The 17322-nt window shown below is 41.0% G+C and overlaps 3 non-coding genes across 3 annotated transcripts; all 3 read left to right on the top strand.

Moving 5' to 3' along the window:
• The first annotated feature begins 5205 nt into the window (after nucleotides 1–5205).
• trnag-gcc (transfer RNA glycine (anticodon GCC)) lies at nucleotides 5206–5276 on the top strand. The gene has a single exon. It is a non-coding gene; the product is annotated as a tRNA-Gly (tRNA).
• Nucleotides 5277–6954: 1678 nt separating this feature from the next.
• trnag-ccc (transfer RNA glycine (anticodon CCC)) lies at nucleotides 6955–7025 on the top strand. Its single transcript has one exon. It is a non-coding gene; the product is annotated as a tRNA-Gly (tRNA).
• A 247-nt stretch (nucleotides 7026–7272) lies between these two features.
• On the top strand, nucleotides 7273–7343 carry trnag-gcc (transfer RNA glycine (anticodon GCC)). Its single transcript has one exon. It is a non-coding gene; the product is annotated as a tRNA-Gly (tRNA).
• Nucleotides 7344–17322: the final 9979 nt, after the last annotated feature.

The raw sequence follows: 17322 nt of genomic DNA, 5'->3' as shown, positions 1-17322 counted from the left end.
CTCTGAGGTTGTGTTTAGGGTTGGGGTAGGAGTAAAATTGAATAAAACACAGCAGGTTACCGTGAGGTTGGGCCTAGGGCTGGGGTAGGTGTGATTTTAATAAACTGCGATAGGTTGTATTCTGTGCCATGTACGAGACATTGAATCAATGAAACCCACATGGAGGTTTGTTACTGTGAGGTTGGGTTAAGAGTTGGGGTCAATGACTGTAAAAAATATGGACGACGCGACAGCCCCTTTTCCCATTGAACGCCTTGAGGGCAAAACGCCTGCTTGACGGGCACAAACTGTCGCAAAAGACTGCTGAAATTGGAGCCTTGACATGCGCAGAAGGACTGTCTGATTGAGCCAGAGGAGGAGCCGCGAAAATGAGCGGAGTCGAGCTTCCAACCAAACGCTTTATGTAAAATCAACCACGCCCCCCGAACTTTTCACTCGACTGCCGGTGTCTGCACTATAACAAACGCTCACTGATGTAAATAGAAGCACTTACATTAAAAAACACAATAATATACGGTTTAAAAACGGTGTGATGTAAGCTGTTAAACTTTAATAAAAGCAATACATGGTGGACTGCAGAAATAAACAATCTTTTATACACTCTAGCCTGAATATGAGCACAAATAATATATTCTCTTATTGTTATATTTGTTGTTGGTATTTGTTATCTTCATAGGGGTAGAAAAGACACTTGTAAAATATGAACAATAACATATAAACAACACATACATTTTTAGAAAGGTTTTTATTTTTAATTAGCCATCAACAGAACCCAAAATATAGCCTACACACCATAACGATTTACCATGCGGGAACAATCGTGCGTTTAGAAGATAAATACAGCAAGATTACTAAATATCAACAGGATATTTACACATCCCAACCCTGCAATTTGTCAATTTGTGCAAAAAAACTTTGCACTATTAATACAACGTCTATCTGCTGTAACATCACTAGTATATTGTTTATTCATTTTCGCTTGAATTGTTTATTTATTTAACTTTTTTGCCTCCGTTTTCATTTGGTTTATTCGATGCCTTCATTATATCTGGCAACGAGGAATTTACATTCATTTTAATGTTAGCTGGAGTGTTCAAATAAAACGCCAACAGTAAATGATGTAAATAAATAATATCTAACATTTACAGCTCTATTAGGTTATATAAGATTCAATTTCAAGAACCTTATAATGATTTATAACAGCAAATTCAGTAGATTACTTAATAACATGCCAAAACTTAAAATGCAGAGACGTCCTGCAAAGCAAGTTCAAATAACCATACAGGAGATCAACGTGGAGATTATTATTTAGACACAAAGAGAATTACTGCTAACGATCTCCTGTATTTTCCCCGTACTTAAATGGGTTTATTTTATTGTGCAGTTTTATTGTCATTTTCGTATTTCTTAATTCTTGTGCACTACAAAATGTATTCAATTGTATTATTATTTAATACTTGTGCAATCGATACAGGTTTATTGTTATTTATTTTGTCCTTTATTTAAATAATTGCTATGTATGCTGTTTGCATCTTTATTCAAAGGTTAAACTCAGTGATACACTTTACGTTCACATAGTAGCATGCGTTTGTTGTCATATCAACAAAAATTGTTGTAATAACGTTAAATGTGAGGGTTTTATATAATGAAGATTCAATCGCGCCAGCTCCGGGCAGCAGCGCATAACCTACTCGCGGCGTCGCGGGCTGATTCCGGCTCGCATGCGGCAGCGCCTGCTCGCTCGGCCGCCGCATCTGGCTCAATTGACTCGGGCTGGAATCGGGCAGTGAGTCCAGGCATCCGGAGTAGGTCCAGCAGAGGTAGTCAGTCTGAGGGGTAAGTCTCCGGCAGGCAAGAACTGGCCCCAGTGTATTTTGCTATCTGGGTGGCTAGGCGTGTATTAGCAAACTAATAAAGCCCGAAAAAAGCCCTGACCTTAGCGAATAAACAGTGTTCCACCAGATCATGTATGTCAGAAACTGTAGTTTACTGCTGAACTCATTTTGTCATAATAAAATATCACAGCAATCGAGTAATAACACTTCAGTCTTCTGCCGAAGCTCAGACGCGCTGCTTTGAGAAACTGTCAATCACAGCTGTCAATCACGATGACACGCCCAGCATTAAATTACTGCTAAAAACAAACTGTTTACAAAAATGAAGATCTGCACCTATTTCAGCACAATAATCAGTGCCTTAATCGACCAGAACCATCTTTCGGGACATTTTATTGCAAGTGTAATTAATTTTTTTATTTGGGCTCAAGTCTCCTTCATTAACACGGAGGAGGCGGGCTTTATGACTTGTACTGCAGCCAGCCCCCAGGGGGCGATCTAACGGCCGAGACCTTCACTCAAACGCAGGCTTGGGGCACATTTGGTTTGTGTATGTATATAGTGGAATAGTTCTTCAGTTTATTCAATTTCACTTGCTGTTAGTTTATATTTTTATTTCACATTTTCTTTAAATAGTGTATTTATTTTGTTGACATTTTATTTAACTTTTATATAATTTATGTGTGTGTGTGTATAGTGTTTACAGTTTATAACCATAATAATTCAATTTATTCTATTTCACTTGTTTTTTTGCACATTATACTTTTTAATAATTTTTTTTGTTAACATTTTATTTAACTTATTTATTATTTATATATGTGTGTGTATTTATTTAGTTTATAACCATAATAGTTCTACAGTTTATTCTATTTCACTTGTTGTTGGTTTCTATTTTATTGCGCATTTTATTTAAATAGTGTATTTATTTTGTTAACATTTTATTTAATTTATTATTTATATATGTGTGTGTACAGAGTGTATAATGTTTACAACCATAATAGATCTTCAATTTATACTATTTCACTTGTTGGTTTCTATTTTATTTCACATTTTATAAAAAATATTTATTTTGTTAACATTTTATTTAACTGTTTATTATTTATGTGTATGTCTATAGTTTATACAGTTTATTTAGTTTAGTTGTTTAATTACCTTGTTTGATTCTGTTTTATTGCACTTTTTATTTAAATAGTTTATTTATTTTGTTGACATTTTATTTAACTTATTTATTATTTATATGTGTGTGTGTGTGTGTGTGTGTGTGTGTATAAAGTGTATACAGGTTACAACCATAATAGTTAAATTTATTCTATTTCACTTATTGTTTTGGTTTCTAAATTTATTTAACATGTTATTTAATTTGTTAATTTTGTATTTATTCTGTTAATATTTAACATTTAATTTTTAAGATTTTTTTATTCCATGTTCATTACTGTTTTTTTGACCATTGTTAAATAAATATTGGATTAATAAATGTCCTTGACTTTTAAGTCCACTTTGTGTCGGTTTCTGTTTGTATTTAACATTTTATTAACATTGTTTATTTATATTGTTAATACTGTATTATTAATAACTAATTTATTATTTTTACATTTTCTACTCTATATTCATTACTGTTCTGTTGACAATTGTTAGATAAATAATGCATATATAAATAACTGACTACTTGACTTTTAATTCCAAATACACTATGCACACTATACACACACACACACACACACACATATTGTGTATATATATATATATGTATATATGTGTGTGTGTGTGTTCACTATATAATCTATGACATTTCTATAGATCATTTGTACATTAAAATACAAAACAATAATAACCAAAAGCATAATGCTACAACAACTACTTAATAATGACACATTCAAGTTGGTATGCTTAATTTTTCATAAAAGAATGTCAAAAAACACAAGAATAAAGTGCTTAGGCATATTTTATTTACCTTGGAGCATTACACATTCAAACAGTTAGTTTATTGAGTAATAATAAACTTTAAAAGTCTTTAGCTGGATTCGAACCCCGGTCTTGGTGAGCACCTGCAATAGAAATCAATGTAACTCAAATTGCGTTGTTTTAACACAGAACAGTATCACTATGCGTGATGTAAAGCAGGTGCAGGGAAGGCGTGTCTGGGAAGCTTAGAATTCACCCTTTCTTTTCTTCATTTTTTCCCCCTCTTTTTCCCTTTTTTTCTTCCCACCTTTCTTCCCTTCTTGCCCTTCTTTGTTGGACGATTGTTCCCCAGCTTGAACACAGCGCTTTAGACCGCTCTGCCATCCTGACATGCTTGACTGGTCTGAGCTGTCTCCTAGAAGCCAGACCGCAGCACCGTGACATGGAAGCTGGTGTTTCACAGTTTGCCCAGGTCCAGCAGTCTGCCTCGTTGACGCAGTAGGCAGCGCGTCAGTCTCATAATCTGAAGGTCGTGAGATCGAGCCTCACATGGGGCAGCGTGCTAACTTTCGGCACATGGAAGCGCTTAGATGACCGGGTGGCATTTTTTATCCCTTTCCGTCATGGATCCCCAGGGCGAAAAAAGCTACAGCTCCTCTGGAGGCCTGGCGGCGTGAAGTTCCAAGAACATTTCCTGAGTCTGAAGCAATGATGGTAAGATGCCTCCATTCCTATCACGTTGTCACTTGACGTTTGGCGTGGATCTGTCAAATGTCATGAATTAACGTTGTGCGAGGGTTTGACGAAAAGTCCTGCGAATCCCATTGCCTTAAAAATCAATGGCATCCCAGAACATTCCACTACATGGCATTCCAAGACAGTTCTTTTGATCCCCTTTCGGTTCACTTGCATTAAAGTCTTCGTCCATTGTTTTTTTTTTCATATGCATCTTCAAGTTTTTGTGGACAATACCTTGATCGGAAACGCCTTAAAACCTACAGTCTAAAGTGCCCATTAAGTCTGCCAGGGACACTGCTACGGTGCATGAACTTTGGCTCAAAGAGATTGATGCTGTGCTTTGTCAGTGTTACTGTATCACTCGGACATGGCGCCAAAGAGTTAAAGAACTGAGCCTGAACACGTAGCCAAAAAGTTGGTTTGTCAGATGTGGTATTTGAACCCACGTCTCCAGGAGAGAATGCGTCGTGAACGCAGCGCCTTAGTCCACTCGGCCAACCTGACATGCTTGACTGGTCTGAGCTGTCTCCTAGGAGCCACAAAGCACAAAGGCAAAGAACAACATGGGTCAGCATTGGTGGTTCAGTGGTGGAATTCTCGCCTGCCACGCTGGAGACCCGGGTCCGATTCCCGGCTAACGCAGTTCCTTTTTTGTGTTGCTAATCTTCCAGCTCTGGGTAACAGCCTTGCAGCAATCACACCCCACTAGGACAGATCTACCAGCATAGCAGCATTGGTGGTTCAGTGGTAGAATTCTCGCCTGCCACGCGAGAGACCCGGGTCCGATTCCCGGCCAATGCAAATCCTGTTTTGTGTTGCTACTCTTTCAGCTCCGAGTAACAGCCTTGCAGCAGTCACACCCCACTAGGGCAGCAATTAAAGCATATCAGCATTGGTGGTTCATTGGTAGAATTCTCAACTGCTATGCGGGGGACCCGGGCCCGATTCCCGGCCAATGCAAATCCTGTTTTGTATTGCTACTCTTTCAGCTCTGGGTAACAGCCTTGCAGCAGTCACACCCCACTAGGACAGTTGAATAAGCATATCAGCATTGGTGGTTCCGTGGTAGAATTCTCGCGTCCCACGCGGGAGTCCTGTGTCCGATTCCTGGCCAACGCAAATCCTGTTTTATGTTGCTACTCTTCCAGCTCTGGGTAACAGCCTTGCAGCAATCACAACCCACTAGGAGAGCAGTATGAGCATATCAGCATTGGTGGTTCAGTGGTAGAATTCTAGCCTGCCACGTGGGAGACCCGGGTCCGATTCCCGGCTAACGCAGTTCCTTTTTTGTGTTGCTTCTCTTCCAGTTCTGGGTAACAGCCTTGCAGCAATCACACCCCACTAGGAGAGCAGCATGAGCATATCAGCATTGGTGGTTCAGATGTAGAAATCTCGCCTCCCACGCGGGGGACCCGGGTCAGATTCCCGGCCAATGCAATTCCTGTTTTGTGTTGCTACTCTTCCAGCTCTGGGTAACAGCCTTGCAGTAATCACAACCCACTAGGACAGCAGCATAAGCATATCAGCGTTAATGGTTCAGTGGTAGAATTCTCGCCTCCCACGTGGCAGACCCGGGTCCGATTCCTGGCCAATGCAATTCTTGTTTTGTGTTGCTAATCTTCCAGCTCTGGGCAGCAACCTTGCAGCAATCACACCCCACTAGGACTGTTGTATAAGCATATCAGCATTGGTGTTTCAGTGGTAGAATTCTTGCCTGCCATGTGGGAGACCCGGGTTTGATTCCCAGCCAATGCAATTGCTGTTTTGTGTGCCTCCTGTTACAACTCTGGTTGATGGCCTTTTAGCACTCACATAACACAAAGGCAAAGAACACCATGGCTCAGCATTGGTGGTTCAGTGGTAGAATTCTCGCTTGCCATGCGGGAGACCCGGGTCCGATGCCTGGCCAATGCAATTCCTGTTTTGTGTTGCTAATCTTCCAGCTCTGGGTAACAGCCTTGCAGCAATCACACCCCACTAGGACAGATCTATCAACATAGCAGCATTGGTGGTTCAGTTGTAGAATTCTCGCCTGCCATGCGGGAGACCCGTGTCCGATTCCCGGCCAATGCAAATCCTGTTTTGTGTTGCTTCCTTTCCAGCTCTGGGTAACAGCCTTGCAGCAGTCACACCCCACTAGAGCAGCAATTTAAGCAAATCAGTATTGGTGGTTCATTGGTAGAATTCTCGCCTGGCACGCGGGAGACCTGGGTCCAATTCCCAGCAAATGAAAATCCTGTTTTGTGTTGCTACTCTTTCAGCTCTGGGTAACAGCCTTGCAGCAATCACACCCCACTAGGACAGTTGTATAAGCATATCAGCATTGGTGGTTCAGTGGTAGAGTTCTCGCCTCCCACGCGGCAGTCCTGTGTCCGATTCCTGGTCAATGCAATTTCAGTTTTGTGTTGCTACTCATCCAGCTCTGGGTAACAGCCTTGCAGCAATCACACCCCACTAGGAAAGCAGTAAGAGCATATCAGCATTGGTGGTTCAGTGGTAGAATTCTAGCCTCCCACGCAGGAGACCCAGGTCCGATTCCCGGCCAATGCAAATCCTGTTTTATGTTGCTAATCTTCCAGCTCTGGGCAACAGCCTTGCAGCAATCACACCCCACTAGGACAGTTGTATAAGCATATCTGCATTGGTGGTTTAGTGGTAGAATTCTCGCCTGCCACGCGGAAGACCCGGGTCCGATTCCCAACCAATGCAATTGCTGTTTTGTGTGCCTCCTGTTACAACTCTGGTTGATGGCCTTTTAGCACTCACATAACACAAAGGCAAAGAACAACATGGCTCAGCATTGGTGGTTCAGTGGTAGAATTCTCGCTTGCCATGCGGGAGACCCGGGTCCGATTCCCGGCCAATGCAATTCCTGTTTTGTGTTGCTAATCTTCCAACTCTGGGTAACAGCCTTGCAGCAATCACACCCCACTAGGACAGATCTATCAACATAGCAGCATTGGTGGTTCAGTTGTAGAATTCTCGCCTGCCATGCGGGAGACCCGTGTCCGATTCCTGGCCAATGCAAATCCTGTTTTGTGTTGCTTCCTTTCCAGCTCTGGGTAACAGCCTTGCAGCAGTCACACCCCACTAGAGCAGCAATTTAAGCATGTCAGTATTGGTGGTTCAGTGGTAGAATTCTCGCCTGCCACGCGGGAGACCCGGGTCCGATTCCCGGCCAATGCAAATCCTGTTTTGTGTTGCTTCCTTTCCAGCTCTGGGTAACAGCCTTGCAGCAGTCACACCCCACTAGAGCAGCAATTTAAGCATATCAGCATTGGTGGTTCAGTGGTAGAATTCTCGCCTGCCACGCGGAAGACCCGGGTCCGATTCCTGGCCAATGCAATTTCAGTTTTGTGTTGCTACTCATCCAGCTCTGGGTAACAGCCTTGCAGCAATCACACCCCACTAGGACAGCAGTGAGAGCATATCAGCTTTGGTGATTCAGTGGTAGAATTCTCGCCTGCCACGCGGGAGACCCGGGTCCGATTCCAGGCAAATGCAAATCCTATTTTGTGTTGCTACTCTTCCAGCTCTGGGTAACAGCCTTGCAGCAGTCACACCCCACTAGGGCAGCAATTTAAGCATATCAGCATTGGTGATTCAGTGGTAGAATTCTGGCCTGCCACGCGGGAGACCCGGGTCCGATTCCCGATTAATGCAAATCCTCTTTTGTGTTGCTACTCTTACAGCTCTGGGTAACAGCCTTGCAGCAATCACACCCCACTAGGAGAGCAGTATGAGCATATCAGCATTGGTGGTTTAGTGGTAGAATTCTCGCCTCCCACACAGGAGACCTGGGTCCGATTCCCAGCCAACGCAGTTCCCTTTTTTGTGTTGCTTCTCTTCCAGCTCTGGGTAACAGCCTTGCAGCAATCACACCCCACTAGGAGAGCAGTATGCACATATCAGCATTGGTGGTTCAGAGGTAGATTTCTCGCCTCCCATGCGGGAGACCCGGGTCCGGTTCCCAGCTAATGCAATTCGTGTTTTGTGTTGCTACTCTTCCAGCACTGGGTAACAGCCTTGCAGCAGTCACACCCCACTAGGCCAGCAATATAAGCATATGAGCATTGGTGGTTCAGTGGTAGAATTCTCGCCTGCCACGTGGGAGACCCGGGTCCGATTCCCGGGCAATGCAAATCCTGTTTTGTGTTGCTACTCTTCCAGCTCTGGTTAACAGCCTTACAGCAATCACACCCCATTAGGACAGCAGAATGAGCATATCAGCATTGGTGTTTTAGTGGTAGAATTCTCATCTGCGATGAGAGAGACCCGTGTCTGATTTCCAGCCAATGCAATTACTGTTTTGTGTTGTTACTCATCCAGCTCTGGGTAACAGCCTGGCAGGAATTACTCGGGAATTACCCGGGTCCGATTCCTGGCCAATGCAATTCCTCTTCTGTGTTGCTAATCTTCCAGCTCTGGGTAACAGCTTTGCAGCAATCACACCCCACTAGGACAAATGTATGGTCATATCAGCATTGGTGGTTCAGTGGTAGAATTCTCGCCTGCCACGCGGGAGATCCGCGTTTGATTCCTGGCCAATACAAGTCCTGTTTTGTGTTGCTACTCTTCCAGCTCTGGGTAACATTCTTGCAGCAATCACACCCCACTAGGACAGCAGTGTGAGCATGTCAGCATTGGTGGTTCAGTGGTAGAATTCTCGCCTCCCATGCAGGAGACTCAGGTCGGATTCCCGGCCAATGCAGTTCCTGTTTTGTGTTGCTACTCTTTCAGCTCTGGGTAACAGCCTTGCAGCAATCACACCCAACTAGGACAGCAGTATGAGCATGTCAGCAGTGGTGGTTCACTGGTAGAATTCTCGCCTGCCATGCGGGAGACCTGGGACTGATTCCTGGCCAATGCAAATCTTGTTTGTGTTGCTACTCTTCCAGCTCTGGGTAACAGCCTTGCAGCAATCACAACCCACTTGAGCAGCAGTATGAGTGTATCAGCTTTGGTGGTTCAGTGGTAAAATTCCTGTTTGTGACGCGGGAGATCCGTGTCCGTTTTCCGGCCAATGCAATTCCTGTTTTGTGTTGCTACTCTTCCAGCTCTGTGTAACAGCCTACCAGCAATTACTCCCCTCTAGGACAACTGTATGAGCATATCAGCATTGGTGGTTTAGTGGTAGAATTCTCGCTTGCCACATGGGACACCTGGAGTCGAATCCTGACTAATACAGAAGTGGTTTTGTGTGGCTTCTGTTCCAGCTCTGGTTTATGTCCTTTTAGCACTCACACAAAGGCAAGGAACAAGGTAGGTCAGCATTGGTGGTTCACTGGTAAAATTCTTGCCTGCCTCACGGGAGATCCGTGTCCGTTTTCCGGCCAATGCAATTCCTGTTTTGTGTTGCTACTCTTCCAGCTCTGGGTAACAGCCTTGCAGCAGTCACACCCCACTAGGACAGTAGTATGAGCATATCAGCATTGGTGGTTCACAGGTAGAATTCTAGCCTCCCATGCTGGAGACCTGGGTCCGATTCCCGGCCAATGCAATTTCTGTTTTGTGTTGCTACTCTTTCAACTCTGGGTAACAGCCTTGCAGCAATCACACCCCACTAGGACAGCAGTATGAGCATATCAGCATTGGTGGTTCACTTGTAGAATTCTAGCCTGCCACGCGGGAGACCCTGGCCAATGCAAACCCTGTTTGGTGTTGCTATTCTTCCAGCTCCGGATAACAGCCTTGCAGCAACCACACCCCACTAGGACAGTAGTATGTGCATATCAGCATTGGTGGTTCAGTGGTAGAAGTCTCGCCTGCCACGCGGGAGACCCGGGTCCGATTCCCGGCCAATGCAAATCCTGTTTTGTGTTGCTACTCTTCAAGCTCTGTGTAACAGCCTAGCAGCAATCACACCCCACTAGGACAGCAGTATGAGTAGTCAGCATTGGTGGTTCAGTGGTAGAATTCTCACTTGCCACGCAGGAGGCCTGGCGTCGATACACGGCTATAGCATTTGCTGTTTTGTGTTGCTCCTGTTCCAGCTCTGGTTGACGGCTTTTTAGCTCTCACACAACACAAAGGCAAGAAACAACATGGTTCAGCATTGGTGGTTCAGTGGTAGAATTCTCACCTGTCACGTGGGAGACCCAGGTTTGATTCTCGGCTAATGCAATTACTATTTTGTGATGCTACTCTTCCAGCTCTGGGTAACAGCCTTGAAGCAATCACACCCCACTAGGGCAGCGATATAAGTATATCCGTATTGGTGGTTCAGTGGTAGAATTCTCGCCTACCATGCGGGACACATGAGTTCGATTCCCGTCTAGTGCAGTTGCTGTTTTGTGTGGCTCCTTTTCCAGCTGCATGTAACTGCCTTGCAGCACTGACTCCCCACAAGGGCAAAAGAACATATGTGACAGCGTTGGTGTTTCAGTGGTAGAATTTTCGCCCGCCTTGTGGAAGAACTGGGTCTGATTGCCTGCCAATGCAGTTGCTGGTCTGTGTTGCTACTTTTCCAGCTGCATGTAACAGCATAGCAGCAATCACACCCCACTAGGGTAGGATAACATGTGTTTCAGCATTGATGGTTTAGTGCCCTATCATACACGCGGCGCAACAGTATATTGCTAGTTTAAGCTTGACACAAGAGTCGTTTTGAGGCGTTGCGCTACGCTGTTTAAATAGCAAATGCATTAGCGCTCATATGTGCACCCATAGGCGTTCTGGTCTAAAAAAGAAGGTGTTCTGAGGCGCACTGCTGGCGCGTTGCTATTTTGAGAAACTAAAATAGATTTCTCATTAGACCAAAACAAACCCGGTCTAAACTCCTGCGCAGAGTTGCGCCTCGCTTACACACAATTCTCACCTGCCACGTGGGAGATTCGTGTCCGATTCCCGGCCAATGGCAAAATAATAAGCAGGTCAGCATTTGTGGATTTGTGTTGATTCCTGGCCAATGCAATTTTTGTTGCTCCCCTTCCAGCTGCATGTAACCGCCTGGCAGCTCTCAGAGCCCACAAGGGCAGGTGAACATGTGAGGCAGCATTGGTGGTCCAGTGGTTGAATTCTCACCTCCCATGCAGGAGACCGGGGTCTGATTCTTGGCCAATGCAGTTCATGTTTTGTGTTGCTCCTCTTCCAGCTGCATGTAACAGCCTTGCAGCACACACACCACAAAGGCAAGGAAAGATATGTGTCAACATTGGTGGCTCAGTGGTAGAATTCTTGCCTGCTTATAGCTGTACCACCCTGAGAACAGTAGAGGACACTAGTGAGCGATACAGGGAGTGAACAGCTGCAGTTTGGAGAAAGGGTCTCCTTCATTTTAGAATTTTTGTTGTGTGTTTGTTTGTGTTGTTTTTATGAAGTGTAATAAAGTCTATTTTATTTTATTTTTTTAAACCACCTAAGAGCAGCATCTTGCTAACTGGAGGGTGTTTTTTTTTTTTTTTTTCACTTTTCCTGGGCATAAAATGGACGGTTCTTTGGCAAACGAAACTGGGCTGGATGCAGAGACTCTCTTGGCAAATGAAACTAGACTGGATGGAGGGGCAAGAATGGTTAAGGACAATGGACTGGACGATAGACAACGAGCTTGACAAAGGAAAAACTTGGAATAAAATATTTAAAAGAAGTAACAGTAATAGTGAATGCCGAAGAAGTAAATGAGGTAAGAGCTGTGGACATCATTAAAGCAGTGACAGACAAGTGTGGTCATGGGAAGATTCTGGCTTTGAGACTGAGGGAAGGAAAAGAGTTTGAACTAACTATGGTAAAGCAAGAAACATGTGAGGAATTGATCTATGAACTGTTGATTAAGGAAATGAACTGTTAAAATCAAAAAGCTGCAAAACAGGGATTATGTTGTTTATTTCGTGCACCTGCCAGTCTATCTTGATGACAGAGAAATTTTAGAAAAATTAGAAGGATGGGGAGTTTATCCCATATCAAAAATAAAAAGAAGAGTTTACACGGGCACTGACATTGAGGACGGAACAAGGTTCCTAGAAGTAAGGTTCCCTAAGGAGGTGGCATTATTCCCATGTAGCACAAAGCTGGAAACAGCAAAAGGTACTTCAGGGTAATGCACAGCCACCAAGTGAAGACCTGTAGCATGAGCCCTGAGCACCTATTAATGTGTGGAATGTAATAAAAAGAAAAATGGAAAGATGCATAGAAAGACTGTACTGGTATTTTTAAGAAGTAGATATGTTACCAAGCTTTTATGATGTGTTTAATGATGAAGTGTATAATGTTTTAAATGGTTTAAAGTGGAAGATGCCCAAAGAGGATATTATTTTATAAAGAATGTTTATTTTAATGTATTTGTTTTGTGAAATTTCTGGAGTTTTTAAATGTTAATGTAATATGATGATTTTAAAAAAAGCACCTGTTAATGGATTGCACAGATTTTAAGTGCTATAAATGTGAAGAAAAGGGACACTTTGCAAGGAATTGTAATACTGTCAAATGTCCAGTGTTACGATTGACATCCACATCAGCTGCTAGCTGAGTTTTCTTCTTAGGCGGCATATTTGGTAATTCTGTGACACTCACCCGAGTTACTTCTGACACCAACTGTTACGATTGACCGGGTGGATGGAGGCAAAAAAGTGTCACAGAAACCGCTGGTGAAAGTGAAGAGTGATTTATTTACACAAAGTGAAAACAAAAATCCAGCAAAACAGGTGAAAGTGACAAAATAACAATAAAGAAAAATAAACTATTCAATATTTACAATGTATATACAGGCTTGTTCAGCTAAATCAAGTAAATGACCTGAACAAAATCTGTTAACAATACTGACACAAACAACCTTCTCCTACAACTACCCACTCCAAGTAAATGTTTGGGGCCATTTTATTGTATTGGCCCCGCCCATGGGTTAAACCATTTTACTGGTAGTGGGTTACCATGTAGACAAAAAAATACATAAAAAGACATTCAACAGAAATATAAATTAATGCAAGTAAATGAATATGCATACAAAACTCAAAATACAACACAACAAATAACCAATACAAATTTAAACAACAAAACTGTGATTTTTATTTACTGACCAGGGGGTTGTGACCCTGATGATGTTATGGAAAATGGCTGCTCCAAAGTGAAGGCGGGAAAAATCTGTATAAATGGCTTTGTTTGAAAGTTAAACAGGTTTGGTGCTGAGAAATGGAAACTGATAAGTATATGTAAACTTTCTATGTTTGGTTAATAAATGAAGTTTGAAAGAAAATGTGTCTGTGGTTATTTCAGTGTTGATATGGGCTATTGTTTGACATAAAAGTGAAATTTTTACATGAACACAATGCTAATCTTGACAGAAAAAAACAACATGTACACATTACACAAACACACACATGCACAATACAAATAACACAAAGGTCCATGTTTAAAAGTATGTATGAGTGCAATGTGATGTGTGTTTGTTAGTCACAGTGTCTTAGTTTTACAATGTGACATCCAGAATTTATACAATTTTAAACAAGTGTGAATGTTGGATGGAAGGAGAGGAAGGGGGGAGCAAAACGAGAGGACGGACAGGTGCATGAAAGAAACAAGGAAGAAGAAGATTTAAAAACAAGGGTAATGGAGGAGGAAACAAACAATATAAGGGGAGAGGAAAAAATGTGAACGAAAAACAGACGTCAGAACAAGAACAGTGGACACAAGCGTTTTTTAACCTTTTATCATGGAATGCAAGAGGTTTATTGAATGTGGAGAAATTTGAAAAAATGTTGGTGTTATGTAAAGAAGCTGACATGATTGTTTTCCAAGAAAAAAATTGGAAAAATTAAAGTGGTTCAAAATGGTTAAAATGGTTCAAAGTAAATGGGATGGTCAAATATATTTTAACAATAGAGAGGATAAAGTGGATTGTGGAGTAGTGATTTGAATAAAAAAAGGTATATATGAAAAAGAAAAGGTAATATTTGAGGATGGAGTTGGGAAAAGCATGGCGATGAAATTAGAAAAAGTTGAAGATAATTTCATAATTTATAATATTCATGCATCCAATGAAAAAAAATGAAAAGGTGAACTTTAAAAACGTTAGTATAAATGTAAAAAATGGCAGAATGTTATTGTAGTTTGAGATTTTAATACTGTTTTCACAGAATTAGATCTGGGGAGTAAGATGGTATATAGAAAAGACAAGGGGAGAAAGGAGCTACTGAAAATGATGACAATGCAATTTAATAGATGTGTGGAGAGAGAGGAGTAAGACAAAGAGGAAATTTTCAAGAATGCAACTGGTTTTAAATGAGGTTAAGTAGGATTGATTATATGTTATGTAATGTAGAAATGAAAGACTATATAAAAAGTGTATTTTACAAAAACGTTGGATTTAGTGATCATTCGATTTTTTGTGTGAAGTTAGATTGTGTAAAAGTTGAAAGGGGATTAGGTGTATGGATTTTGAACGCAACAATTTTAAAACATGAGACATACAAAGAAAAAAATCAACAAATAATTGTAAACAGTAAATTGGATAGAATGTATAGAGAAGATAAAAGAATATAGTGGGACAACATGAAGTTAGACATAAAAAATGTTCAATAAAATATTGTAAAATAAGATAATTAGAAGCAAAGCAAAGTACACTGTTGAAGGAGATCGAAGTACAAAATCCTTCTTTAACTTAGAAAAGACTAGACAGAAAGGAGACTTAATGAAAGAGGTGTTGGATAAAAATGGAGAATTAAAACAAGGAACAGAGAAAATGACTATTTGTTTGAAGTGATTAAAAACTTTGGATTTGGGGAGAATTTTAGGAAATGGATCAACATTTTTTATTATAATATTTTGACATGTATTAAATGCAATGGTTTTTTTTATCGGAATGTTTTCAACCAACAAGGTCTATAAGACAAGGATGTCCACTATCTGCACTACTGTACACATTAGTAGCTGAACCATTGGGACTTGCAATAAAAGCAGTCAATGGAATAAAAGGAATACAAATAGAAGAAAGAACCAAACTTGAACCAATATACCAGTATGAAGATGACACAACTTTGTTGGTTGAAGACATCCAAAGTGTAACAAAGGCAATGGGGATTTTAAAGAGGTATTGTAAAGGAACTGGAGCTAAGATTAATGTATTAGAGAATTAATCAATAAAAGCTTTGCCTTCAATGTCAGGTTTCTCAGTTTCCAATATCTCAATCTAATGTCCATCTAAGTTCCATCCATCTGCCCTTCCAATTCTCATACACACACTCTTTTCAACTCTCAAAAATGTGGTATGTGCTGAGTGTTACCCCATTGCCTTTTGATTACTATAAAAGAATTTTGAAAATGTGTTTTAGATTTCTTATCGGGAAAAGGAAGAGCAAAAATAGCATACGACACGTTTTAAGGACATACCCACTTTTAAGGATGAAAACATTAAGGACAAAATTGGTAAAATGTTTTGTAGATGTTAAGAGTAAAGCAGTGTGGAAAAGTGTCATGGGCTATTTTTTAAAGAAATGTGGTCAAGTAAATAAAGGATGTAGTGTATTATGTATGAAAACAAAAAAAGAAATGTGGACAGGTATACCAATATTTTATACAGAGGTTTTAGGAGCTTGGGGAAACATTTTAGAAAATATGCTCATTGTACCTAAAGGAAGAATCCAGCTCTTAGAACAACCTTTGTTTTTAAACATGAATGTCAAGAAAGATGGAAATGTAATATATTATAAAAAAAATGTTGGAAAGCTGGAATTAGGCAAGTAAAGGATGTGCTCTATGAGGTGATAAATGGCTATCTTCCATTACAGGTAATTGAAGACATGTTATCTGAAAATGAAGTGAATTAAGGGAAAGGAACACTTGTAAAACAGTTTGAGGATTATACCACAGGAATGGGTTGAAAGAATTGAACAAAACGAAAAGGGAGAAAATGGAGACATGCCTGATTTGTATTTTAAAATTAATTTAATAATAAATAATTAATTCACTTTTTGCTAAACTTACTCTCAAATTTGCTTATGATTAGATTGCAGATTTCAAAAAGCTGTGTCGACAGTTTGGGGTTGATAATGTTGGTTCCAAAATGGATCTCATCCTCAGACTTTGTGATTAAATGTCAAATAGAGTGACATACAACAAGGTGTTTGAAAAGATTTGGGGTGCTTCAGGTGAGTTATGGCATGTATGTATCTGCATGTATAAGTTCTGTATATGTATATATGCCCACATGTGTACAGTATATGTTAAACATTTGAAGTGGATCAAAGTTTTTAAAATTATCCTAACATATGAAAGCTTGCTGCTCAAAAGTTTTAGGATAATTTATGAAAGGTTTTTGATCCACGTTAAAATGTACTATATTATTGTTGAAATGTTTTTTTTGTTTAGTGTTTCAATAATTTAGTTTTTTGTGTGTGTGTGTGTGTGTGTTTATAGGTGGTGTAGGTGTAATCATGTGTCCGTGTGGGATTGTTTACTCAATCAAATTTAACCTGAGAGCTGAGAGTCCACAGGATTTCTCGGACCTTCTGCTGTCATGTATGAATTTTCCTAATATCACAATCTATGATTACCCTCGAGGCTTAGTTGCACACACAAATAAAAGATGTCCACCTTTCCACCCATTTGAGGGCAGAGTGCAAGACCCCTCTGCTGAAAATAATAAACAAGCAAAAGAAGGAAAACTAAAAGTTCACTTTCCTTGGCTGGCACACACACACACACACACACACACACACAAAAAAAAAAAAAAAACCTGCAGATACTGACTGCCACCCTGTGACCGGTCCGTCCGAGCACTACTGTTTGTGTGTAATTTTCCACCAAAGCAGCAGTATGGACCATAGACTGTAAAATATATGGACGTAGTATCCGTGACGTCACCCATAGGTTTCTGAAGAGCGCAAAAGAAGCCACAAGTAGGCGCGGCCAACCGTCG

Source organism: Danio rerio, chromosome 4 (genome assembly GCF_052040795.2).
Source record: "Danio rerio strain M-AB ecotype USA chromosome 4, GRCz13ab, whole genome shotgun sequence".
Taxonomy (NCBI): Eukaryota; Metazoa; Chordata; class Actinopteri; order Cypriniformes; family Danionidae; genus Danio; species Danio rerio.
This window is presented reverse-complemented; position numbering and strand designations above follow the sequence as displayed.